This window comes from Eleutherodactylus coqui, chromosome 1, assembly GCF_035609145.1.
Source record: "Eleutherodactylus coqui strain aEleCoq1 chromosome 1, aEleCoq1.hap1, whole genome shotgun sequence".
Taxonomy (NCBI): domain Eukaryota; kingdom Metazoa; phylum Chordata; class Amphibia; order Anura; family Eleutherodactylidae; genus Eleutherodactylus; species Eleutherodactylus coqui.
Genome location: NC_089837.1, coordinates 230,219,201 through 230,246,969, shown reverse-complemented (window position 1 = coordinate 230,246,969; position 27,769 = coordinate 230,219,201).

Genomic DNA, 27,769 nt, shown 5'->3' with positions numbered 1-27,769 from the left:
TCCCTGGAATATGCTACTCTAGACAATCAGGTTATTTGCCAACACCCACAGCACAGACCCAACAACACATCTTTTCAGGGAGGCCTACCATATTTCCTGGTCAAAACTCTTCTCCATCCACCATGACTCTACACTCTCTCTTTGAAACCGCAGGTCATTCTTCTCACTGCATCCCTCACACACCACATTTTACCTCTAATCTGCTTTTGCACAAACACGGCTGGTGATTTACTCATGCAGCTTTATGTAGTATGTATAGTATGCTATGTGTATACTTCCCTATAGTATGTAAGCTCTTGCGAGCACGGCCCTCACTCCTATTGTTCAAGATGTGCATTGGTTTATTGCTGGATGTTACGAAATATTTTTTGCATGTTTTCCACAATTTGTAAATAACTGCTATATATGTTGGTGTTATATGAATAAACATATTATAAATGACATTTAACCCCTTAGTGACCGGACCACCCATACGTGTTTTCATGTCATGGCTGGCTGGGCTTTAATCCATAGGGCCATAAAAACATGACAGCCTTGTGGATTGAAGCCGCGGGGGCTGTGAGCATGACAGTTACCTGCTGTCAGCTGCCGGAGGTAGTCGACAACCTGGAGCTGTCATGAGGGGCCATGAAATGCGACCTCCAGGCATGCAATCACTGTTATCCAATGGATAACGGCGATTGCCTGAAAGTAAATAAAAAGTCAGATAAAGTTAAAGTCTCAGCTCCCCTCGCGGATCAGATCTGAAACTACTGACCTCCATCCTCCATTATGTCCTGTGGCGATCTGGTCCTAAAAGGACTCGCCGACATCTTTGCATGTGTGCTAAAGGAAAAATGGTGACGCATGGGAAGAAGAGGAAATCGGCCCAGGAGACTTGAAATCTACTGGTGATCACGTAAAAGTTTTCAAGAAGTCAAAGAAAGTTAGAGTTTTAGCTCCCCTCGTGGATCAGATCTACGAGAGCACATCACAGAAGTAATTGCATCAGTCAATCATGATAAAAAATATATGGTAGGGTCAATATTTGTTGAGTAACAAAGGGGGGAGCGCATTGGACACAATGTGGGTAACCTTTTTGATGTTATCCAACAAAACGTCTTGAGTGTCTGTTTCCATTGATATCAAATGTACGTATCCAAGTGTCATTAAATGTGAGTTATGAGTGTTTCAAATCAGGAAGATCATTGTATATATATATATATATATATATATATATATATATATATATATATATGTATGCGTAATGTATTGTTTGTGTTTTTTATATAACCATGGAGATGTGCAGATGTACAACAACCATGGACCTCAGGTACTGTCTGTTACTTGTGTACATGGTATAATCTAAAATACAAGTAATTTTACAGCTGGAGAAGGCAGTGGCGTAGCAAGGTCAGGTGATGCCCAGTGCAGAAATTTCTTTGTCACCTCCCATCCCTCCCTGCCCCGATTTTGAAATCATTAAAAGAAGGAAATACAAGATACTTACAGTTGCAAGTGTAAATTTCTGGTTTATTTACTTAACATTGTAATCATAAACACTTAAAACCTTTGTCTCCTAATGTTCTTTAAAGAATTTTGAAAATTTTGAAATTGCATCATCAAAATCAATTCCTTTCGCTACTTTGTTTTCATTTGACAAGATGGCTAAGTCAGAGAGCCGAGCCGGACTCACAGTGGACCTAAGAGCTCTGGATTAATTTTAGTTTTGAAAAATTCCTCTCACACGATGCTACTGAAACACATATCGTTAACTAAAATCTAAAGGCTAAAGTCATAGTCACAGCTTACCTCCTCCGCCTCCCTGCACAGGTCACAGTGCATGCTGGAATAGTCTCCCATAGAAAATAATAGGTCAGCTTCTGTCCACTTTGTGAAAGGCCAATGAGTTCTGCAGTAAAACATCTCTCTAAATACTGTGAACTGTATTAGTAAAGACAGGATGGCCACCCCGTAGTCATGTATAGACAATAGAATAAAAAGAAAATCTATAATGAGAAAATAAAAGTAGAAGAAAAAAGAGATACATGGAATAGGTTTCACTATCTGGCTCTCCTTAGTGAAAAGAATACAGATGATACATTCACTTTAAGGCTTCTCTAAACCATCAATTTTTGGGTGATTTCCTCGCCCCACCCCACTCCCTACCCAAATTGGATTTAAAAATTTAAAAAAGAGTTTTTCACAGGTCTTTTTTGGGTGGTGACTATTTGTTACTTATGTTTAGCATGCATTTTTTTCTGCAATTATTCATGGAGAAGTCTAAGCAAAAACATCTAAAAAACAAAAGCCAAAAAATAGACGCTGACCCAAAACCACAAGCGAAAAATGCGCTATTTGTATCATGTTTACTGTTTTCCCGCTGACTTGCAGCTAAGCTCGCTATTCTCGGCTGTGACAGCCGCGGTCGGGATTCCCTCCATCCCTGCAGTGATACGAGGCTGTTTTCACATGAAAACTCCTCGCATCCACTGGTTTCGCATGGTGGGAAGCGCGATATCGGGCTGTGATTCACATATTGCGCTAGCCCTTGTGAAGGAGCCCTAACCTGGGTATCTCCACTATATTATGATGTCTGTACAGCTGCTGTATATAGTGATATTCCAGGTGATACCATCATGCTCCATATCATTATATACAGGAGATGTCTAGCTTATACAGTAGTAAATATTTAATTATATACAGGAGATATCCAGGTTACCCCGGCATGCTCCATATCACTATATACAGGGGATATATAATTTATACCAGCTGTACATATATAATTATATACAGGAGATACCCAGGTTATACCAACATGCTCCATATCACTATATACATGGGATATATAACTTATGCCAGCCTTACATATATTATTATATACGGGAGATACCCAGATTATACCAACATGCTCCATATCACAATATAGAGGGGATATATAACTTATACCATCTGTACATATCTAATTATATACAGGAGATACCAAGGTTATACCAACATGCTCCATATCACTATATACAGGAGATGTCTAGCTTATACCAGTAGTACATATATAATTATATATTTAATCTCTTTTTATTAAATTTTCAAAATATTTTAGAAATATTAGAAAATAGCAATAGGGATAAAAAAATGGAAACAGGTCCCATAGGACCTTCAATTCACATTGTACAACAATTAGGCACATCTTTATGTGAAGAACAAATAGAACAATCAATTTGTCTAGCCCAAAAATGATCTCTCAGACCCCCCCCCCCCCCCCCCCTGGTCAACTATTCTTTTACTATATCAGTGCAAAACTGACTGAAAATAGAGGTGGGGTCTGCATCATAATGAATGTTACCATTTATAAGATGGAAATCACTTTCATTGGAAAGAAAAAAAAAAAGCTATAGAAAGAATCTGAGCAAATTAAACAAGTATGACAGAAAAACAAGGCACTTCAACAATAACACACAAAGCACACATACAAGTAGACAAAAAATAAAGGAGTGGGGGGGGGGGGAGGGAAAGGGGGGCACCTTAAACGCCTTCCTGTCGGTCCCTTACTCTGACAGACCTGTATTCCCTTCAACGCTCATGAGTAGGTCTAATGAAACAGACTGGTAAACTCCAGGGCTGTCAGGTCTCTCTGTATTTTTGCCTTTGTTTTTCAGGTTCTCGAGAATATTCCGCACATAGCTCCTCCATATGGTTGAGATACGACATTTCTTGTTGCCACTCCTACATGGAGGGGGCTTGTGTAGTTCGCCAGTGGTGAGGAATAACTGCTCTGGCTGCTGCAATACAGAAACAAAGCACATCTTCCTTTTGAGCACTAATGGACCCCGGTAGAATGGAGAGCTATCTGCAGAGTATTGTTAACAGATTTTCTGCACATCAGGTTATAGGTGGCAAACACCCTGTCCTAGAAGGGGCGCAATTTATCGCAACCCCACCAGACATGTAGCAGAGTGCCTCTATCGGTCCCACAGCACTAACACATATCCGACACAGAGGGGAATATGATGTGGAGTCACGTCGGGTATCTGTACCATCTAGCCAACATCTTTTACAGTTTCCCCATGAGCAACTTGTGTGTGAAAATAAATGATTCTTGCCAGTTGCTCTGCGTAATTTCTTCCCCCAGCTCCTGCTCCCAGGCCCACTTAAAACTTGCTCATGCGACTAAGCTCCTGCATCAGAAGACCGTATATTTGCGACAATATGTACTTCAGAGGGGACCGCAACTCAAACAACTCCTCAAAGGGTGTCAATTCCAAGCCCGGGGTGCTGCTTCCCTCCCAAGGCGCAAGGAAGGAACGTAACTGGAAATACTCAAGCCAGGAGATACTAATATCTCTGAATTGGCGTTTGAGTTCCTGAAGAGAGGGCATTGATTGTCCACCCAGACCCTGCCGGACCCTGGTATCCCCACGATTCTCCCAACCCAGAAAGCGATCTCATGCCCTCCCTGGCGGGAACGCTGGGTTGTTAAATAATAGCGTCAAAGGGCTATTTTCCCTGGACAGGGTCTGTTGATGAGTTTGTACATCCCATAATCTAAGTGTACCCCTTAGGAAGTAGTGTGAACCTACAGATTGGGCCCTATCCTCTTTTTTCACCCATGGGAGTAGCCTAAAGGGAACTGTACAATCTGTGTGTTCCAATGCTATCCGTTTATTGTTGGTGTGATAATGCCAGTCTAGAAGGTGTGTAAGAACCGCCGCCGTATGATAGTTTTTAAAGTAGGGTAAGCCAGCCCCTCCTTTTGATTTGGGTACGATAACGTGTGCATGCCCACCAGCGGTCTCTGCCTCCCCCCCCTGAATCTGATCAGTGCTGACCTCAGTTTGTTAAAAAATGTTAGGGGTTTACATATATACTTATATATAGGACATACCAGGACATACCTAGGTTACCCCAGCATGATCCATATCACTATATATAGTAGATATACATCCCCTGTATATAGTGATGCTGATATAACCTGGATATGTCCTGTACATAATTATATGTACAGCTGGTATAACATATCCCACCTAAAAATACAAGATTACATGCAGTACATGGTACATACCTCGCTGTACGGCAATTACTGCTCCTTTGCTTTCATCCTCGGGTCCCGACACTGTCACTGCAGGGCCGGACGGACATCCATCCTGATCCTCAGACATCACACACAGCTCTGCTACATCCATCCTGATCCCCAGACATCACACACAGATCCAGTACATCCATCCTAACCCCCACACATCACACACACAACTCCGTTACATCCATCCTGATCCCCACACATCACACACACAGCTCCGCTACATCCATCCTGATCCCTAGACATCACACACACACCTCCACTCCATCCATCCTGATCCCCAAACATCACACACACAGCTCTGCTACATTCATCCTGATCTGCAGACATCACACACACAGCTCCTCTACATCCATCCTGATTCCCAGAAATCACACACAGCTCCACTACATCCGTCCTAACCCCCATACACCACACACACAGCTGCTACATCCATCCTGATCCCCAGACATCACTAACCACTAACATTTCACTAATAAAAAATATGCTAAAATAGAGTTTTGGGATATTATAATTTTATTTAAGATTCAAACGGTTTTTATTTTGTCTGCCATGAACAGTGATTACAACTTTGTGGAGAAATGTTATGAATAAACAGATATAATTAACCCCTTAACGACCGCCCCATCGGGAAACTACGTCCTGCTGTTGCAGGGCGTGTATGGAGGGAGGTAGCGGCGCTATCTCCCTCCATACAGCGCGGGCGTCAGCTGTTTATTACAGCTGACACCCGCGGGCAATAGCTGCGCTCAGCCGTTCGGCCGATCGCGGCTATTAACCCTTTAAATGCCGCTGTCAATTCTGACAGCGGCATTTAAATCCCCCGAACGCTGTTCGGGGGTCCTGCACGGCCCCCCCGCGGTGAGATCGGGGGAGCCGTGCAGGTGTCATGGCAGCCGGAGGCCTAATGAATGGCCCCAGGGCTGCCTTAACAGACTGCCTATCAAGCCATCCACACAGGGTGGCTTGAAAGACTGCCTGTAAAAAAGCAGTATGACGTAATGCTATAGCATTACGTCATACTGCAGGAGCGATCAAAGCATTGCATTTTAAAGTCCCCCAGGGGGACTTCAAAGTAATGTAAAAAAAATAATCAATAAAGTTTTTTTAATTGTTAAAAAAAAAAAAGTTATAAAAGTTTAAATCACTCCCCTTTTGCCATATCTATTATTAAAAAATCAAAATCATAAAATAAAAATATGTATTTGATATCGCCGCGTCTGTAAAAGTCCGAACTATCAAAGTAGTGCATTATTTTTCCCGCACGGTGAACGTCGTCTGAAAAAAAAAAATAAAGAACGCCAGAAATACACTTTTTTAGTTACCCTGTCTCCCAGAAAAAACTCAATAAAAAGTGATCAAAAAGTCGTATGTATCCCAGATTGATACTATCGGAAACTTCAGGACATCCCGCAAAAAATGAGCCCTTGCTCAACTACATCGACGAAAAAATAAAAAAGGTATTGCGCGCACAAAATGTCCGCAGAAAATAATTGAAAAAAATTAAATATCTTAAAAAAAAAATAAAAGTACTACAGCAAAAAAAATACTATACAAGTTTGGTATCGTAGCAATCGTACTGACTAGAGATCAGCGAACGTGTTCTTCCGAGCTTGATATTCGTGCGAATATTAGGGTGTTCGGGATGTTCGTTATTCGTAACGAACACCATGCGGTGTTCTGGTTACTTTCACTTCCTTCCCTGAGACGTTAGCGCGCTTTTTTTGGCCAATTGAAAGACAGGGAAGGCATTACAACTTCCCCCTGTGACGTTCAAGCCCTATACCACCCCCCTGCTGTGAGTGGCTGGGAAGATCAGGTGTCACCCGAACATAAAAGTCGGCCCCTCCCGCGGTTCGGCTCAGATGCCTGGTGAGTTAGCTGAGGGACAGTGCTGTTTGTACCGGAGCTGCTGTAGGGAAAGAATTGGTAGTTAGTGTAGGCTTCAAGACCCCCCAAAGGTCCTTATAAGGGCCACTGATAGCTGTGTGTTGGCTGCTGTTAGCAGTGCCATTTTTTTTCTTCTCAAAATCGGCTCTGCAGAGCGTTGCACCTGGCATTAGGGACAGAAGTGCTGCATAGGCAGGGAGAGTGTTAGGAGTTAATGTAGCCTTCAAGAACCTCAACGGTCCTTTCTAGGGCCATATTTATCCGTGTGCAGTACTGTCCAGGCTGCTGTTAGCTGTGCTGCATTTTTTTTTGCTTCTCAAAATCGCCTCTGCAGAGCATTCCACCCTCCATTGATACTGCAGGGAAAGAATTGTATAGGCAGGGCCACAACACAGTTATTATTCATAGAATATACGCAGTGCTGCCTTTTGCTTGTAAAACAAGTGAAAATATTTCTATTTGTCCTGCCTCTGTCCGTCCTAACGCCGGTGGACACGTGTCGGCTGCGTGTGCAACCTGTAAAAATCATACGCACCCAGCTACGTTTTACTCCTGGCTTCGCCATTTGCTTTCCTTAATTGGGAAAAAAAATACCTGCTCTGCCACAGTTAATAACTCTGCTACCCTCACGTTCTGTGACACATTAGCAGGAAAACAGCACAGTTATTAAACTTCTCATGTTCATAGAATATACGCAGTGCTGCCTTTTGGTGCAAAAAAACGGAAAATAATTCTATTTGTCCTGCCTCTGTCCGTCCTAACGCCGGTGGACACGTGTCGGCTGCGTGTGCAACCTGTAAAAATCATACGCACCCAGCTACGTTTTACTCCTGGCTTCGCCATTTGCTTTCCTTAATTGGGAAAAAAAATACCTGCTCTGCCACAGTTAATAACTCTGCTACCCTCACGTTCTGTGACACATTAGCAGGAAAACAGCACAGTTATTAAACTTCTCATGTTCATAGAATATACGCAGTGCTGCCTTTTGGTGCAAAAAAACGGAAAATAATTCTATTTGTCCTGCCTCTGTCCGTCCTAACGCGGGTGGACACGTGTCGGCTGCGTCTGCAACCTGTAAAAATCATACGCACCCAGCTACGTTTTACTCCTGGCTTCGCCATTTGCTTTCCTTAATTGGGAAAAAAAATACCTGCTCTGCCACAGTTAATAACTCTGCTACCCTCACGTTCTGTGACACATTAGCAGGAAAACAGCACAGTTATTAAACTTCTCATGTTCATAGAATATACGCAGTGCTGCCTTTTGGTGCAAAAAAACGGAAAATAATTCTATTTGTCCTGCCTCTGTCCGTCCTAACGCCGGTGGACACGTGTCGGCTGCGTCTGCAACCTGTAAAAATCATACGCACCCAGCTACGTTTTACTCCTGGCTTCGCCATTTGCTTTCCTTAATTGGGAAAAAAAATACCTGCTCTGCCACAGTTAATAACTCTGCTACCCTCACGTTCTGTGACACATTAGCAGGAAAATAGCACAGTTATTAAACTTTTCATGTTCATAGAATATACGCAGTGCTGCCTTTTGGTGCAAAAAAACGGAAAATAATTCTATTTGTCCTGCCTCTGTCCGTCCTAACGCCGGTGGACACGTGTCGGCTGCGTCTGCAACCTGTAAAAATCATACGCACCCAGCTACGTTTTACTCCTGGCTTCGCCATTTGCTTTCCTTAATTGGGAAAAAAAATACCTGCTCTGCCACAGTTAATAACTCTGCTACCCTCACGTTCTGTGACACATTAGCAGGAAAACAGCACAGTTATTAAACTTCTCATGTTCATAGAATATACGCAGTGCTGCCTTTTGGTGCAAAAAAACGGAAAATAATTCTATTTGTCCTGCCTCTGTCCGTCCTAACGCCGGTGGACACGTGTCGGCTGCGTCTGCAACCTGTAAAAATCATACGCACCCAGCTACGTTTTACTCCTGGCTTCGCCATTTGCTTTCCTTAATTGGGAAAAAAAATACCTGCTCTGCCACAGTTAATAACTCTGCTACCCTCACGTTCTGTGACACATTAGCAGGAAAACAGCACAGTTATTAAACTTAGATTATTCATTCACTAGAGGCAGTGGGGCCTTTCGTTTTCAAAAAAGGGAAAAAATTATATTTGGCCTGCAGTCTTGCGCCAATTTATTTCCTGCCTGTGAAATCAAATCACTGGTGATACAGCATGCTGAGGGGTAGGGGTAGGCCTAGAGGACGTGGACGCGGCCGAGGACGCGGAGGGCCAAGTCAGGGTGTGGGCACAGGCCAAGCTCCTGATCCAGGTGTGTCGCAGCCGACTGCTGCGCGATTAGGAGAGAGGCACGTTTCTGGCGTCCCCACATTCATCGCCCAATTAATGGGTCCACGCGGGAGACGGTTATTAGAAAATGAGCAGTGTGAGCAGGTCCTGTCCTGGATGGCAGAAAGTGCTTCGAGCAACCTATCGTCTACCCGCAGTTCTGCGCCGTCCACTGCTGCCAATCCGAATCCTCTGTCTGCTGCTCCTCCTTCCTCCCAGCCTCCTCACTCCACTACAATAACACCTGCTCAGGAGCGGGAACACTCCCAGGAACTGTTCTCGGGCCCCTGCTTAGATTGGGCAGCAGCGGTTCCTCTCCCACCAGAGGAGTTTATCGTCACTGATGCCCAACCATTCGAAAGTTCCCGGGGTCCGGGGGAAGAGGCTGGGGACTTCCGCCAACTGTCTCAACAACTTTCTGTGGGTGAGGAGGACGATGACGATCAGACACAGTTGTCTTGCAGTGAGGTAGTAGTAAGGGCAGTAAGTCCGAGGGAGCAGCGCACAGAGGATTCGGAGGAAGAGCAGCAGGACGATGAGGTGACTGACCCCACCTGGTGTGCAACGCTTACTCAGGAGGACAGGTCTTCAGAGGGGGAGTCAAGGGCATCAGCAGGGCAGGTTGCAAGAGGCAGTGCGGTGGCCAGGGGTAGAGGCAGGGCCAGACCGAATAATCCACCAAGTGTTTCCCAAAGCGCCCCCTCGCGCCATGCCACCCTGCAGAGGCCGAGGTGCTCTAAGGTCTGGCAGTTTTTCACAGAGACGCCTGACGACCGACGAACAGTGGTGTGCAACCTTTGTCGCGCAAAGCTCAGCCGGGGAGCCAACACCAACAGCCTCACCACCACCACCATGCGCAGACATATGATGGCCAAGCACCCCGCAAGGTGGGACGAAGGCCGTTCAGCGCCTCCGGTTTGCACCCCTGCCTCTCCCCCTGTGCCCCAACCTGCCACTGAGATGCAACCCCCCTCTCAGGACACAGGCACTACCGTCTCCTGGCCTGCACCCACACCCTCACCTCCGCTGTCCTCGGCCCCATCCAGCAGTGTAGTTCAGCGCACCGTCCAGCCGTCGCTTGCGCAACTGTTGGAGCGCAAGCGCAAGTACGCCGCCACGCACCCGCACGCTCAAACGTTAACCGTCCGCATAGCAAAATTCATCAGCCTTGAGATGCTGCCGTATAGGGTTGTGGAAACTGAGTCCTTCAAAAGTATCATGGAGGCGGCGGCCCCGCGCTACTCAGTTCCCAGTCGCCACTACTTTTCCCGATGTGCCGTCCCAGCCCTGCACGACCACGTCTCCCGCAACATTGTACGCGCCCTCACCAACGCGGTTACTGCCACGGTCCACTTAACTACGGACACGTGGACAAGCACAGGCGGGCAGGGCCACTACATCTCCCTGACGGCACATTGGGTGAATTTAGTGGAGGCTGGGACAGAGTCAGAGCCTGGGACCGCTCACGTCCTACCCACCCCCAGAATTGCGGGCCCCAGCTCGGTGGTGGTATCTGCGGAGGTGTATGCTTCCTCCACTAAAGCACCCTCCTCCTCCTCCTCCTCCTCCTCTGTCTCGCAATCAAGATGTGTTAGCAGCAGCATGTCGCCAGCAGTCGGTGTCGCGCGGTGTGGCAGCACAGCGGTGGGCAAGCGTCAGCAGGCCGTGCTGAAACTACTCAGCTTAGGCGATAAGAGGCACACGGCCCACGAACTGCTGCAGGGTCTGACACAGCAGACCGACCGCTGGCTTGCGCCGCTGAGCCTCCAACCGGGCATGGTCGTGTGTGACAACGGGCGTAACCTGGTGGCGGCTCTGCAGCTCGGCAGCCTCACGCACGTGCCATGCCTGGCCCACGTCTTTAATTTGGTGGTTCAGCGGTTTCTGAAAAGCTACCCACGCTTGTCAGACCTGCTCGTAAAGGCGCGCCGGCTCTGCGCACATTTCCGCAAGTCCCACACGGACGCTGCCACCCTGCGCACCCTGCAACATCACTTTAAGCTGCCAGTGCACCGACTGCTGTGCGACGTGCCCACACGGTGGAACTCTACGCTCCACATGTTGGCCAGGCTCTATGAACAACGTAGAGCTATAGTCGAATACCAACTCCAACATGGGCGGCGCAGTGGGAGTCAGCCTCCTCAATTCCTTTCAGAAGAGTGGGCCTGGTTGGCAGACATCTGCCATGTCCTTGGTAATTTTGAGGAGTCTACCCAGGTGGTGAGCGGCGATGCTACAATCATTAGCGTCACCATTCCTCTGCTATGCATCTTGAGAAATTCCCTGCAAAGCATAAAGGCAGCTGCTTTGCGCTCGGAAACGGGGGCGGGGGAAGACAGTATGCCGCTGGATAGTCAGGGCACCCTCCTGTCTATTTCTCAGCGCGTACAGGAGGAGGAGGAGGAGCATGAGGAGGATGAGGAGGAGGGGGAAGAGACAGCTTGGGCCGCTGCTGACGGTACACCGGCTGATTGCCTGTCATCCTTTCAGCGTGTATGGCCTGAGGAGGAGGAGGAGGAGGAGGATCCTGAAAGTGATCTTCCGAGTGAAGACAGCCATGTGTTGCGTACAGGTACCCTGGCACACATGGCTGACTTCATGTTAGGATGCCTTTCTCGTGACCCTCGCGTTGCACGCATTCTGGCCACTACGGATTACTGGGTGTACACACTGCTCGATCCACGGTATAAGGAGAACCTGCCCACTCTGATTCCCGAAGAGGAAAGGGGTTCGAGAGTGTTGCTATACCACAGGACCCTTGCGGACAAGCTGATGGTAAAATTCCCGGCCGACAGCGCTAGTGGCAGAAGGCGCAGTACCGAGGGCAAGGTAGCAGGGGATGTGCGTAGATCGAGCAGCATGTACATCCCAGGCAGTGCAACAGTCTTTAAGGGCCTGGCTAGCTTTATGGCTCCCCACCAAGACTGTGTCACCGCTCCCCAGTCACGGCTGAGTCGGCGGGAGCACTGTAAAAGGATGGTGAGGGAGTACGTAGCGGATCGCACGACCATCCTTGGTGACGCCTCTGCCCCCTACAACTACTGGGTGTCGAAGCTGGACACGTGGCCTGAACTAGCGCTGTATGCCCTGGAGGTGCTTGCTTGTCCTGCGGCTAGCGTCTTGTCGGAGAGGGTGTTTAGTGCGGCTGGGGGAATTATCACAGATAAGCGTAGCCGCTTGTCAACCGACAGTGCCGACAGGCTAACACTCATCAAGATGAACAAAGGCTGGATTTCCCCAGACTTCTGTTCTTCACCAGCGGACAGCAGCGATACGTAAGCAATACGTAGGCTGCACCCGCGGATGGAAGCTACGTTCTCTCTCACCATCCAAAACGGGGACATTTCTGCTTCATCAATCTGTGTCTAATATTCCTCCTCCTCCTCCTCCTGCTCCTCCTCCTGAAACCTCACGTAATCACGCTGAACGGGCAATTTTTCTTAGGGCCACAAGGCTCACTCAAATAATTTTTCTGAACAATTTTTATTAGTTTCAATGCGCTTAAAAGCATTGGAACTTTAACTTGAACCAATTTTTCGTTACACTGGGCTGCCTCCAGGCCTAGTTACCACTTAAGCCACATTAACCAAAGCGATTAATGGGTTTCACCTGCCCTCTTGGCTGGCCATGGCCAATTTTTGGGATGTACATTAGTACTGTTGATACAGCAATTTTTGAGGGCCCTCGCCTACAGTGTAATCAAATTAATTTTTAGCCCACCTGCATTACAGCTGACGTTACCTCAGCTGTGTTGGGCAATGCAATGGGATATTTTTATGTACCGCCGGTGGGTTCCAGGGAGCCACCCATGCTGTAGGTGCACACGGAGTTTTTAATACATCTGTACACTTCTAAAGAACCCCAGTCTGACTGGGGCATGCAGTGTGGGCCGATTCCCACCTGTATTACGCACGACATTACTACCTCAGCTGTGTTGGGCAATGCAATGGGATATTTCTATGTACCGCCGGTGGCTTCCTGGCACCCACCCAGGCAGTGGGTCCACAGGGAGTTTAACCTACATGTGTCCACTTGTAAAGAACCCCAGTCTGACTGGGGCATGCAGTGTGGGCCGAAGCCCACCTGCATTAAGCACAACATTACTACCTCAGCTGTGTTGGGCAATGCAATGGGATATTTTTATGTACCGCCGGTGGGTTCCAGGGAGCCACCCATGCTGTAGGTGCACACGGAGTTTTTAATACATCTGTACACTTCTAAAGAACCCCAGTCTGACTGGGGCATGCAGTGTGGGCCGAAGCCCACCTGTATTACGCACGACATTACTACCTCAGCTGTGTTGGGCAATGCAATGGGATATTTCTATGTACCGCCGGTGGCTTCCTGGCACCCACCCATGCTGTGGGTCCACAGGGAATTATAAATGCATCTGTTTCCACTTATAAAGAAACCCAGTTTGACTGGGGCATGCAGTGTGGGCCGAAACCCACCTGCATTAACCCACCTGCATTTCCAGTCCACTGTGTGACCTGTGAAGACATTAGGGTTTAAGGCTGTACAGCTCCGTTGTTGGTAGACGTCCGTCGGGGTTCTCTTACTGTATATTGCCAGCCTCTCTGCTGTCGGAGCCTATCCTACGTGTCAGCTCATGCAGTACTGGCTTTAGCCAGCATATAGCGCCGTTGTATAACGGCAGAAAAAGAGTAAGCCCCCTAGGAAAACCATATACAAATTGGATTGGAAAGGGTTAAGCACAACATTACTACCTCAGCTGTGTTGGGCAATGCAATGGGATATTTCTATGTACCGCCGGTGGCTTCCTGGCACCCACCCATGCTGTAGGTGCACACGGAGTTTTTACTACATCTGTACACTTATAAAGAACCCCAGTCAGACTGGGGCATGCAGTGTGGGCCGAAGCCCACCTGCATTAAGCACGACATTACTACCTCAGCTGTGTTGGGCAATGCAATGGGATATTTCTGTGTACCGCCGGTGGGTTCCAGGGAGCCACCCATGCTGTGGGTCGACAGGGACTTCACAATAGGGAGTTGTACCTGCCTGTGTCTATGAATTAAAAAGCCCGGTCTGACTGGGGCATGCAGACACCTTGACAGAATGAATAGTGTGTGGCACATAGGTTCCCCATTGCTATGCCCACGTGTGCAGCTCCTGATGGCGGTGGCACAGGATTCTATTTCTCATTGCTTCTGTACAGCATTGTGGGCTATCGCTCCGCCACTTTTAAAGAGGGTCGCTGCCTAGCCGTGCCAACCTCTGCAGTGTGTGCCTGCGGTCCCTCGTCATGGCAGACGCAATTCTAAATAGACATGAGCGTGGTGTGGCATGAGGGCAGCTGAAGGCTGCCCAGGGACACTTTGGTGTGCGCTGTGGGGGGGAGGGGGGGCGGTTGGGCAGCATGTAACCCAGGAGAAGTGTCAGTGGAGTGTCATGCAGGCAGTGATTGTGCTTTGTTGGAGGTAGTGTGGTGCTTAGCAAAGGTATGCCATGCTAATGAGGACTTTTCAGAAGTAAAAGTTGTTGGGGGGGGGGGGGCCCACTCTTGCCGGTATTGTGGCTTAATAGTGGGACCTGTGAACTTGAGATGCAGCCCAACATGTAGCCCCTCGCCTGCCCTATCCGTTGCTGTGTCGTTCCCATCACTTTGTTGAATTGCCCAGATTTTCACACATGAAAACCTTAGCGAGCATCGGCGAAATACAAAAATGCTCTGGTCGCCCATTGACTTCAATGGGGTTCGTTGTTCGAAACGAACCCTCGAGCATCGCGGGAAGTTCGTTCCGAATAACGAGCACCCGAACATTTTGGTGTTCGCTCATCTCTAGTACTGACCCATAGAATAAAAATATCAGGTTGTTTTTGTTGCAGTTTGTGTGCTGTAGAAACAGGACGCACCGAAAGATGGTGGAATGTCTTTTTTTTTCCATTTCTCTCCGCTAAGAATTTTTAAAAAGTTTTTCAGTAAATTATATGGTACAATAAATAGTGCCATTGAAAAATACAACTCGTCCCGCAAAAAACAAGCCCTCATACAGCGACGTCTATGGATAAATAAAGGAGCTACGATTTTTTAAAAGGGAGTAGGAAAAAACAAAAAAGCTCCGTCACTAAGGGGTTAACATATACTCAGTCTGTCTTCATTTTTCGGTCCACATTCTTTGTGTATGAGGCAGTTTCTTTTTTCTATATAGACAAATCTGTTATTCCAATTTTGTGCTCCAACGGGCATGAAACTAATTATTTGAACAGATATGAAAAAGAGACAGTAAAAAAAAGAGAAAGAAAAAAAAGGGGGGGGGGGAATAGGGGGGCGAGAGAGGGAAAGATAGAGGGGAAGGGGAGGGAGAGTAGAAAGAGAGCAGGGGGGCAGATGGGGGGAGGGGGGTGGTAGGGGGAGGCGGTCCTGGCTTTATAATTTTATTTAAACAGACATTTGTTAAAATAAAAGAATAAAGTAGCTACATGTACCTCCTGTTACAATCCTGCTTCCAATCACCAGTTTCAAAATGTTACAGTATGTCCATGTGATGCTTTCAGGTAATTTATATAATAGGGTCTCAGATCACGAGAATTAATAAAATATATATGTATATTTTACAATGTGTAGCTCTTGTCTCATAATGAAAGCTCATTTTCATATGCACTTTTAGGCTTCGTTCACAGGTGAGGTGCTTTAGCACAGTATAAGCGCGTGAATAGATCGTGACTATACTGCACTAAAGGTCGTGTGAATGGGTAATTTTAAGCTATTTTAATCAGCTGTAAAATTGCCCGTTCACACAATCAGAGGTGTATGGTGCATGTTAAACAGCTCCCATAGGAATCAAAGATAGGTCAGATTTTCACGCACCACGGACCTTAAATATGAGCATAGCACTCGCATGTTCTGTCTTTATTAGGTGCAAATATTTAGCGAGTCTAAAATTCCTTCATCTGAACAGTTTTATAGGAATAAATTGGTTCTAATACAAGCAGTTTCTTTGTGCGCCTCTAATGCACTAAAACGGCACTCTTGTGAACGAGGCCTTAGGGTGTATAGCCATTTTAGAGGTAAAGTACCCGGCTTGGGATTCCCATCTATGAGCCAGAAAGGAAAGCTACTTTGTAAAAAATGGCTGATCTGACCCATAACAGCTGATTGCTGGTGGATAGTAAAGCAATATATGAAGCCCATTAAAATAGATCTCCATTAAGGAGTTGCCTTTCTCCAACATCCTCTTTATTAAATTGTGCTAAAAAATAAAAATCATCTTTTCCCTGTGAAATGCAGGGGGAAGTACTAAATGAACTATAGAACAAAGCATAGCTTTGAGTTATTATGTTTACGTTATCAGATATCGAGATGTATTACAGTGTCAAAACAATTTATTTTGTGCTTGTGCTAGCTCCTAACGCATTTTTGCCCTTATGTATACACTGGATGTTCCAAGTGTGATTTCATAAGAGTTTTACTTATGCATCAAAGTAATTTGGCCGAGGTGAATGAACTCTTAAGAAACTAGATTATAAAAACCTTACAAACAAAATTGTAAAGCCACATACTGATCTGGAAACTTTCTTTGTAGCAGCCTGTGGTTCGACTTTCCAATATTACATGAAACCAAAACTGTAGTCATTTACTTGTAATACTGGTTGATTAATCACAAAATTCTGTAATCAGTAAAACTGATTAAATAATTATATCTTTCCTTGTCTGACAGAAAAATAAATTCTGGTTCAGGTTACAGAGAACCCTAGTGGCAAAACAATTAAATTTTAATGAGGGTGAACATGCTCTGAATATTGTCTGTTCTCCTTGTGACCTTGGTCATTTCATTTGTGCTTAGAAAGACAGGACTGTGATTTTACAAGCTCATGGATTTCTTGAAATATATTCAAACTACATACTTTGTCACTAGAGGAAGGGGAAAATCATCATTATTACCTGATAAATAAATGTTAAATGAACAAAACATGGTTGCTGCAACGATTGTGAAATGTAAAATATAACCACAAATATGTAAAGCAGATGCTTTAACAGCGAGGGGGAAAAATACATTGGGAAACTGTTCAAGGTTTAATGAAAGAGCAAGGTCAATTGGCCCTAACATCTTAAAAATATATCAATTTATTCTGTTTGCTACATAGCATGCATTCTGTCTTCTAGCAGACATAATAAAGTAGAAACATTGAGAAAACTTTGAAAATTACATGCACAGGCTTCAACAGACTAAGGGCTTATTTACACGAGTGTATATGGGCAGTTCCCCCCTTTCCTCCCCCTCATTGGCTCTCTGCTTCTCTCCTCCACTCCAGTGTTCTCAATGGTGGGATTGGACGAGGGTGGACCTAAGCCCTGCTCTGTCCCACCCACTCCCATTGCTGGCTATGGACAAGATGTGGGGAGGGAGCGGGAGCTTAGCCCCGCCCCGGCCTGCCCACTCCCATTGCAAACCGCTCAAAGGGGAGGAGAGAGCCGATGAGGGGGAGGGAAGGGGGAACTGCTCAGATGGCAGCATATATCAGCCGGCCATGTAAACGCTGTCCGACATATGCTCGTGTGAATAAGCCCTTAAAACTGTAGCATGGCCTAAAAAACTCCACTTTTCAACCATTCTGTACTGTGAAAGCTTGACTTTCTAAGATCCTATTGCATACAATTGATCACATCAGCAATAAAAATAAAAGAAAATGCTTCATTTTAAATATGCCCTAACTTATCATCAAATTGTTGTATAAAGTTAGAAGACTAGTGAATTTTTTTCAAGTGATTCTGTTTCAAACATATCTTTTTTTAAGAAAAAAATAAATTTTTGTGTCATTTTCTGCTGTTTTATTTTTGCAGAAAGCACTGTAGCCAAATATTAAATGTAGTTCAGTACGGGCCAATAAAATGTCCAACTAACAGTGCCATTTTTTATTCTCTTTTGGTGCATTTTGTAGGTCCATGCCATGCCTTTCAAGCTGGGGTATGATTTAGATATGCCATTTTTGCAAGTGGTTTTCATAACAATAAGGGCCTGAAAAAAAATTGCATGTTAAGAATATGTGTCCCACAAAAGCAGATTTTGAGGGCTCAGTCACAAGGGCACCAATCCGCCTGTGTTTCTGCACAATAAGGCCTTAGTCAGACGGGTGTTTTTTTGCGCGATTTGCGCATGAGCATGCGTCCGGCGATTTTTTTAAACCATTGCTTTGCAATGGTATCGGACACATGAGCGCTTTTTATGCGCTCGTCCGATAAATTATAGAACAGAAATCGCAGATCGCACCTATCTGCGATCTGCGATTCCTGTTCTCTTCTCTATATGCGCTCAATGGGGCCGGCGGCAGCAGCGCCGACCCCATTGAGAACATATAGAAGACAAATCATTCTTCTCTGCCACAGCTGTAACAGCTGTGGCAGAGAAGAACGATGTTTGCCCATTGAATTCAATGGAGCCAGCAATACAGCCGGCTCCATTGAAAGCAATGGGCTGCCGGCGATCGCGGGATGAATTGTCGGGAAGGGCTTAAATATATAAGCCCTTCCCTGCAATTCATCCAGAAAAGTGTTAAAATAAAAAAATATATACATACTCACCTGCTCCCGGCAGCCGGAGTTCCGCGCGGCTGGCCTGCAGTGGGTGTGAAGGGGGTGTGAGTCAGACCTGCCCCCTGAATGGCTCAGCGCTGAGCCAATCAGGGGGCAGGTCTGACTCACACCCCCTTCACACCCACTGCAGGCCGGCCGCGGGGAACTCCGACTGCCGGGAGCAGGTGAGTATGTATATATTTTTTATTTTAACACTTTTCTGGATGAATTGCAGGGAAGGGCTTATATATTTAAGCCCTTCCCGACAATTCATCCCACACTCGCCCGCAGCGCATTGCTTTCAATGGAGCCGCTGTATTGCCGGCTCCATTGAATGCAATGCGCTGGACAGCTCCGGCCCGTTTCTAATGAAACGCGGCTAGGAGCAGATTTTCGGGCGATTTTCGGGCACCGGTCACGCGATTTGCAGATGCGCATCCGTCATGCGATCCGCAAATCACGCGAAAAAACGCCCGTCTGACTAAGGCCTAAGACCGCTACATTGCAGGTGCGGAAGAAGGAACACATGGCTGGCAATGGAGCCGGTCATGCAGAGAGTCGTCCGCGGCCATCTTATTATGCAGAAACACGGGTGGATCGGCGCCCATGTGACTAAGCCCTGATGCTGATTTGTAGCAAAATTTAGCCATTTGTGTATTTTAGTGTTCAATTTTTATGCATGGTAGAATATTCCATTGTCTGCAATGGAATGTTCCACCTTGCATGAAAGTGCCCTAAGGGTGACTTCCCACTACAGTTTTTTTTTTTCACTGCGAAATTCGCAGCTTTTTTTTTTTTCTGCAGGGATCTATGGGACTTGTAATGTTAAAATCGCAATCGCGATTTTAACATTACAAGTCCCATAAACCCCTTCAGAAAAAAAAATGCTGCAAATTTTGCAGTGAAAAAAAACTGTAGTGGGTAGTCACCCTAAGAAAGTCATCCAGTATTTTATACCAAATTTATTAACCCTTTATTATCTGCCAATACCTGCTTTAACGCTGGCTACTAAGAGGTTTAATCAATGGTTTTTTCTGCTCCACAATCTTTTTTACAGCTCATTGGAATAAAAGTGCTGCATGAGGTAGGTACTTATGTTTCTTGTGAATGCAGTGTATTATGTACTGTATGTAATCGAATATATATATAAGTAAGTGATCAAATATATATAATTGGTACAGTATCTTCCATAACAATGAAATTATCGTGGTATTTAATCCAAACAGTGAACACCATGAAAAAGATCCAAAGAAATGCTAGAATGGCAGTTTCCTGTTTGTCAGTCTCTCCCCAAAAAAGGTGCCAAGGACAACTACAGCTTGTTCTTCAAAAAGCAAGCCCTCCTACTGAATTGTCATTTTAAAAATACAAACATTACTAGTCTTGGAATGAAGTGACAGAAAAACAAATTCTTTATTTTAAACAGGTGTTTTTTTTGGTGTAAAACTAATAAAGCATAAAAAGTAAAACATTCTAAAAACCTGTAAATTTGATATCAGCATAATCTGATTAATCCAGGATAAAAAAATATCATATAAAATAAATAAAAAGATAATGGCACAATTGCCATTTCTTTCTATCCCCCTCTAAAATAATATAAGTTACACATTTTATGTGCCACAAAATTTTGCCATTGGAAAAATACAACTTGTGCTCAAAAATATGATCTCATATAATCACCATGATAGAAAAAAAAAGCAAAGCCAAGTGGGAAAAACTAAAGAAGTTGCTTCATCTTCATTACCCAAAAAAGTCTAGTCACTAATGGGCTAAAAAGAGCAAGAATCCTAGTATTTTTGGTACATTTTTACCTGTCTGACAGAAAAACCTATCATCATGTTCGAAATTTGACAAACACTGAGAAAGTTGCGAATTTTATCACTACAATTTTCCATGTCATCGTTTTTTTTAAATAAATGCAATAATTAGTTTCGATATGCCAACAAGATATTATTTTATATCCCCTGCTCCTCCATCACTATCTGCAGGATAAAAGACAAAAAAATAAATAAAACAAAACATTATTTAGTTATCTATTTTATACTCACCATATTTAGACTCTGTTAACATCTACTGTAAGTTGGAGATGCCGCCACAGAATCAACAGAATATCCTGGACAAAATAGCACAGTATGTTGTAAAATGATGGTCAGCAAGCTAGAACCTGAGCAAACTGCATTATAGCCAATCCAGCACTGTTTGTATCAGGTTCGTATGATGGAGACAAAAACTGAAAAGATAGGTGAAAAGATAAATGCTGCCTTACACCAAAATACATAAACATTAGAGATGAGCGAACGTACTCGTCCGAGCTTGATACTCGTTCGAGTATTAGCGTGTTCGAGATGCTCGTCACTAGAGGTGAGCACCATGCGATGTTCGAGTTACTTTCACTTTCATCTCTGAGACATTAGCGTGCTTTTCTGGCCAATAGAAAGACAGGGAAGGCATTACAACTTCCCCCTGCGACGTTCAAGCCCTATACCACCCACCTGCAGTGAGTGGCAGGCGAGATCAGGTGTCACCCAAGTATTTAAATCGTCCCCTCCCGCGGCTCGCCACAGATGCATTCTGACATAGACCAGGGAAAGTGCTGCTGATGCTGGAGCTGCTATAGGGAGAGTGTTAGGAGTTATTTTAGGCTTCAAGAACCCCAACGGTCCTCCTTAGGGCCACATCTGACCGTGTGCAGTACTGTTGAGGCTGCTTTTAGCAGTGTTGCACTTTTTTCTTTTGTATATCAGTCGTGCAGAGCATTGCGTCCTCAGTCTGCAGTCATTGTACATAGTATAGGGCCAGTACTGGTGAGGCAGGGACAGTGGGAAAGGTGAAAGAGATATACTGTCTATATAGGCAGTGGGCTTTTTCAAAAAAATTTGGGAAAAATACTATCTTTGGGCTGCCTGTGACCGTCTTGAGTGTACTGCGTCTCTGCTGGGGGTAGTAGTCCTAATTAATACGCAGCTAAGTGTTACAGCAGGCTTGCGCAAAATTGTTTCCTGGCTCTGCGTTGCCCGTTACATCACCGCCGTCATCCCGTCCAGAGGGAAACAGTCTGCAGTAATTTTACATAGTATAGGGCCAGTAGTGGTGAGGCAGGGACAGTGGGAAAGGTGAAAGAGATATACTGTCTATATAGGCAGTGGGCTTTTTCCAACAAATTTGGGAAAAATACTATCTTTGGGCTGCCTGTGACCGTCTTGAGTGTACTGCGTCTCTGCTGGGGGTAGTAGTCCTAATTAATACGCAGCTAAGTGTTACAGCAGGCTTGCGCAAAATTCTTTCCTGGCTCTGCGTTGCCCGTTACATCACCACCGTCATCCCGTCCAGAGGGAAACAGTCTGCAGTAATTTTACATAGTATAGGGCCAGTAGTGGTGAGGCAGGGACAGTGGGAAAGGTGAAAGAGATATACTGTCTATATAGGCAGTGGGCTTTTTCAAAAAAATTTTGGAAAAATACTATCTTTGGGCTGCCTGTGACCGTCTTGAGTGTACTGCGTCTCTGCTGGGGGTAGTAGTCCTAATTAATACGCAGCTAAGTGTTACAGCAGGCTTGCGCAAAATTCTTTCCTGGCTCTGCGTTGCCCGTTACATCACCACCGTCATCCCGTCCAGAGGGAAACAGTATACATATATACGCTGACTACAGTATCTGTCTGCTGTCTCAGCTCAGCCTTTAAAAAAATAGAAGCAAAATACTTAAGGCCTACTAGTGGCCTTTGGACACTTCACTGCTTCTGCGCTGTGAATTCTACTAGCTCAGTCATACACACTTACGTCTCACTACAGGCTTGCGCAAAATTCTTTCCTGGCTCTGCTGTGCGTTCCATAAGCGAAGTCAGCCTCCAACCACAGGCCAATAAGCGGCACATTTAATTACAGTGTTCTGTTTCTGCACTACTGGTAATACACCATGCTGAGAGCTTTCAGTGGGTGAGGAGGACGATGACGATGAGACACAGTTGTCTATCACTCAGGTAGTAGTAATTGCAGTAAGTCCGAGGAAGGAGCGCACAGTGTATTCGGAGGAAGAGCAGCAGGACGATGAGGTGACTGACCCCACCTGGTTTGCTAAGCCTACTGAGGACAGGTCTTCAGAGGGGGAGGCAAGTGCAGCAGCAGGGCAGGTTGGAAGAGGCAATGCGGTGGCCAGGGGTAGAGGCAGGGCCAGACCGAATAATCCACTAACTAAACCACCCTCCTCCTGCTCCTCCTCCAAAGCAACCTCTGTCTCGCAATCAAGATGTGTCAGCAGCAGCACGTCGCCAGCAGTCGGTGTCGCGCGGCGTGGCAGCACAGCGGTGGCCAAGCGTCAGCAGGCCGTGCTGAAACTACTCAGCTTAGGAGAGAAGAGGCCCACGGCCCACGAACTGCTGCAGGGTCTGACAGAGCAGACCGACCGCTGGCTTTCGCCACTGAGCCTCCAACCGGGCATGGTCATGTGTGACAACGGCCGTAACCTGGTGGCGGCTCTGCAGCTCGGCAGCCTCACGCACGTGCCATGCCTGGCCCACGTCTTTAATTTGGTGGTTCAGCGCTTTCTGAAAAGCTACCCACTCTTGTCAGACCTGCTCGGAAAGATGCGCCGGGTCAGCGCACATTTCCGCAAGTCCAAGACGGACGCTGCCACCCTGCGCACCCTGCAACATCGGTTTAATCTGCCAGTGCACCGACTGCTGTGCGACGTGCCCACACGGTGGAACTCTACGCTCCACATGTTGGCCAGGCTCTATGAGCAGCGTAGAGCTATAGTGGAATACCAACTCCAACATGGGCGGCGTAGTGGGAGTCAGCCTCCTCAATTCTTTACAGAAGAGTGGGCTTGGTTGGCAGACATCTGACAGGTCCTTGGAAACTTTGAGGAGTCTACCCAGATGGTGAGCGGCGATGCTGCAATCATTAGCGTCACCATTCCTCTGCTATGCCTCTTGAGAAGTTCCCTGCAAAGCATAAAGGCAGACGCTTTGCGCTCGGAAACGGAGGCGGGGGAAGACAGTATGTCGCTGGATAGTCAGAGCACCCTCCTGTCTATATCTCAGCACGTTGAGGAGGAGGAGGAGGTGGATTAGCATGAGGAGGAGGGGGAAGAGACAGCTTGGCCCACTGCTGAGGGTACCAATGCTGCTTGCCTGTCATCCTTTCAGCGTGTATGGCCTGAGGAGGAGGAGAAGGAGGAGGAGGAGGATCCTGAAAGTGATCTTCCTAGTGAGGACAGCCATGTGTTGCGTACAGGTACCCTGGCACACATGGCTGACTTAATGTTAGGATGCCTTTCTCGTGACCCTCGCGTTACACGCATTCTGGCCACTACGGATTACTGGGTGTACACACTGCTCGAGGAGAACCTTTCCATTCTCATACCCGAAGAGGAAAGGGGTTCGAGAGTGATGCTATACCACAGGACCCTGGCGGACAAACTGATGGTAAAATTCCCATCCGACAGCGCTAGTGGCAGAAGACGCAGTTCCGAGGGCCAAGTAGCAGGGGAGGCGCGGAGATCAGGCAGCATGTACAGCACAGGTAGGGGAACACTGTCCAAGGCCTTTAACAGCTTTCTGGCTTCCCAGCAAGACTGTCACCGCTCCCTAGTCAAGGCTGAGTCGGCGGGAGCACTGTAAAAGGATGGTGAGGGAGTACGTAGCCGATCGCACAACCGTCCTCCGTGACGCCTCTGCCCCCTACAACTACTGGGAGTCGAAGCTGGACACGTGGCCTGAACTCGCGCTGTATGCCCTGGAGGTGCTTGCTTGTCCTGCGGCTAACGTCTTGTCAGAGAGGGTGTTTAGTGCGGCTGGGGGAATCATCATGGATAAGCGTACCCGCCTGTCGACCGACAGTGACGACAGGCTTACAATCAAAAAAATGAACAAAGCCTGGATTTCCCCAGACTTCTCTTCTCCACCAGCGGACAGCAGCGGTACCTAAACAACACGTAGGCTGCACCCGCGGATGGAAGCATCGTTCTCTATCACCATAAAAAATGGGGACCTTTTAGCTTCATCAATCTGTGTATTATATTCATCCTCCTCCTCCTGCTCCTCCTCCTGAAACCTCACGTAATCACGCCGAAAGGCTCAGTCATATAACTTTTGTAAACAATGTTTATACGTTTCAATTCTCAATTCAATAAAGCGTTGAAACTTGCACCTGAACCAATTTTTATTTTAACTGGGCCGCCTACGGGCCTAGTTACAAATTAAGCCACATTAAACAAAGCGATTAATGGGTTTCACCTGCCCTCTTGGTTGGGCATAGGCAATTTTTCTGAAGTACATTTGTACTATTCGTACACCAATTTTTTTGGGCCCTCGCCTACATTGTAATCCTAGTAATTTTTAGCCCACCTGCATTAAAGCTGACGTTACCTCAGCTGTGCTGGGCACTGCAATGGGATATATTTGTGTACCGCAGGTGGGTTCCAGGGAGCCACCCATGCTGTGGGTCCACACGGAGTTGTAACTGCATGTGTCCACTTCTAAAGAACCCCAGTCTGACTGGGGCATGCAGTGTGGGCCGAAGACCACCTGCATTAAACCTGACGTTACCTCAGCTGTGATGGGCACTGCAATGGGATTTATTTATGTACCGCCGGTGGGTTCCAGGGAGCCACCCATGCAGTGGGTCCACAGGGACTTCACATTAGGGATTTGTACCTGCCAGTGTCTATGTATTAAAAACCCCAGTCAGACTGGGGCATGCACTGTGGGCCGAAGACCACCTGCATTAAACTTGACGTTACCTCAACTGTGCTGGGCACTGCAATGGGATATATTTATTTACCGCCGGTGGCTTCCTGGGACCCACCCATGCTGTCGGTCCACACGGAGTTGTAACTGCATGTGTCCACTTCTAAAGAACCCCAGTCTGACTGGGGCATGCAGTGTGGGCCGAAGCCCACCTGCATTAAACCTGACGTTACCTCAGCTGTGATGGGCAATGCAATGGGATACATTTATGTACAGCCGGTGGGTTCCAGGGAGCCACCCATGCTGTGGGTGCACACGGAATTCCCATTGTGGAGTTGTACCTGACTGTGACTATTTATAAAAAAACGCGGTCTGACTGGGGCATGCAGACACCTTGACAGAATGAATAGTGTGTGGCACATGGGTTCCCCATTGCTATGCCCACGTGTGCAGCTCCTGATGGAGGTGGCACAGGATTGGATTTCTCATTGCTTCTGTACAGCATTATGGGCTATCGCCCCGCCCCTTTTAAAGAGGGTCGCTGCCTGGCCGTGCCAACCCTCTGCAGTGTGTGCCTGCGGTTCCTCCTCATGGCAGACGCGCTTATAAATAGACATGAGGGTGGTGTGGCATGAGGGCAGCTGAAGGCTGCGCAGGGACACTTTGGTGTGCGCTGTGAACACTGGATCGTGCGGGGGGGGGGGGGTTGGGCAGCATGTAACCCAGGAGAAGTGGCAGCGTAGTGTCATGCAGGCAGTGATTGTGCTTTGTTGGAGGTAGTGTGGTGCTTAGTTAAGGTATGCATTGCTAATGAGGGTTTTTCAGAAGTAAAAATTGTTGGGGGGGGCACTCTTGCCGCTATTGTGGCTTAATAGTGGGACCTGGGAACTTGAGATGCAGCCCAACATGTAGCCCCTCGCCTGCCCTATCCGTTGCTGTGTCGTTCCCATCACTTTCTTGAATTGCCCATATTTTCACAAATGGAAACCTTAGCGAGCATCGGCGATATACAAAAATGCTCGAGTCGCCCATTGACTTCAATGGGGTTCGTTACTCGAAACGAACCCTCGAGCATCGCGAAAAGTTCGTCTCGAGTAACGAGCACCCGAGCATTTTGGTGCTCGCTCATCTCTAATAAACATCTTTTACTTTTCAGAAAGTTTAGATAACCAAGGGACCTATTTTATAAAACATTTTCATCCCGTTCTTCCCTACATAATTTTTTTTTTTAATAACCAGGCTATTCATTGATCTTTTCTGCACAGAGACTAGTGGAATGTTACATGAAATCTAATTACTAGCATTAATAGCTTTCACCACCAATAACGTATTAAGAATTATCATCTTTACAATCCCAAAACCCTTGAAGTTCTCAATATATCCCGAAAGACATAACTTTATATTTAACTCTAATTTATTACTAAAAACAGTGTTAATGTAAAGTATATTTTCCCACTATCTCTCAAGTTTTGGGTATCACAATAAGAGATTAAATTTGAGTTATGAATCATATACGTTAAAATCTTTTTATTTCTTCTATGTATCTTTAAAAAATGGGATTATATAATATACAGTAATTTATACCAGATCATAAACTTGCTATTCCCATCTATCAGAGCTTGAGCGAGTACAAAGGCAGGCGACTAAAGTAATAAAGGGAATAGGTGGACTAGAACACCCAGAGAGGTTATCAAAATTGGGATTATTTTGTTTAGAAAAAAGATGGTTGAGAGGTGAACTAATAATTATGTATGCCAGATTCTACAGTGTAATGCACATCAATGAGGAAATAATGCAACACTGCAAATTCTGCCATTTTAGTTTCCATGTGATTGATTCCACTGCCATGTGGATATGCATACTATGACGAAGCTGTTTGGAAAACTCACGCCTGGTTTCTGCAGGGCTGCTCTCTGAACTGAGGGGTGCAGGAGCGATCGGAACAGCAAGACTTGCATGAAAAGCCCCATTTTATGAGAAATCTGGCGATCAGGAGAAATAGAAGTTATTAAGTTACTCTGGCTTGGCAGGTGAAGGTGTATCCCCATTAGGTAAAAGATTCTACTCTTTGCACAGCTTTAAAGCATCATTTAGTGTTCCCACAGTCTTTTTAGACCCATTTTTCTTAATGCTAAGTTTCACTGGGAAGCCCCATTTGTATTGGATACCATGCTCTCCAAATGCTTTGGTGCTTGCAGAGAAAACTCTTCTTCATGACATGGTTGTTTCAAAGAGATCCACATATAAAGAAATGCTTTTAAAACGGTCTGGTAAAGCAGGAGAATCCCTAGAGCCTAGCGA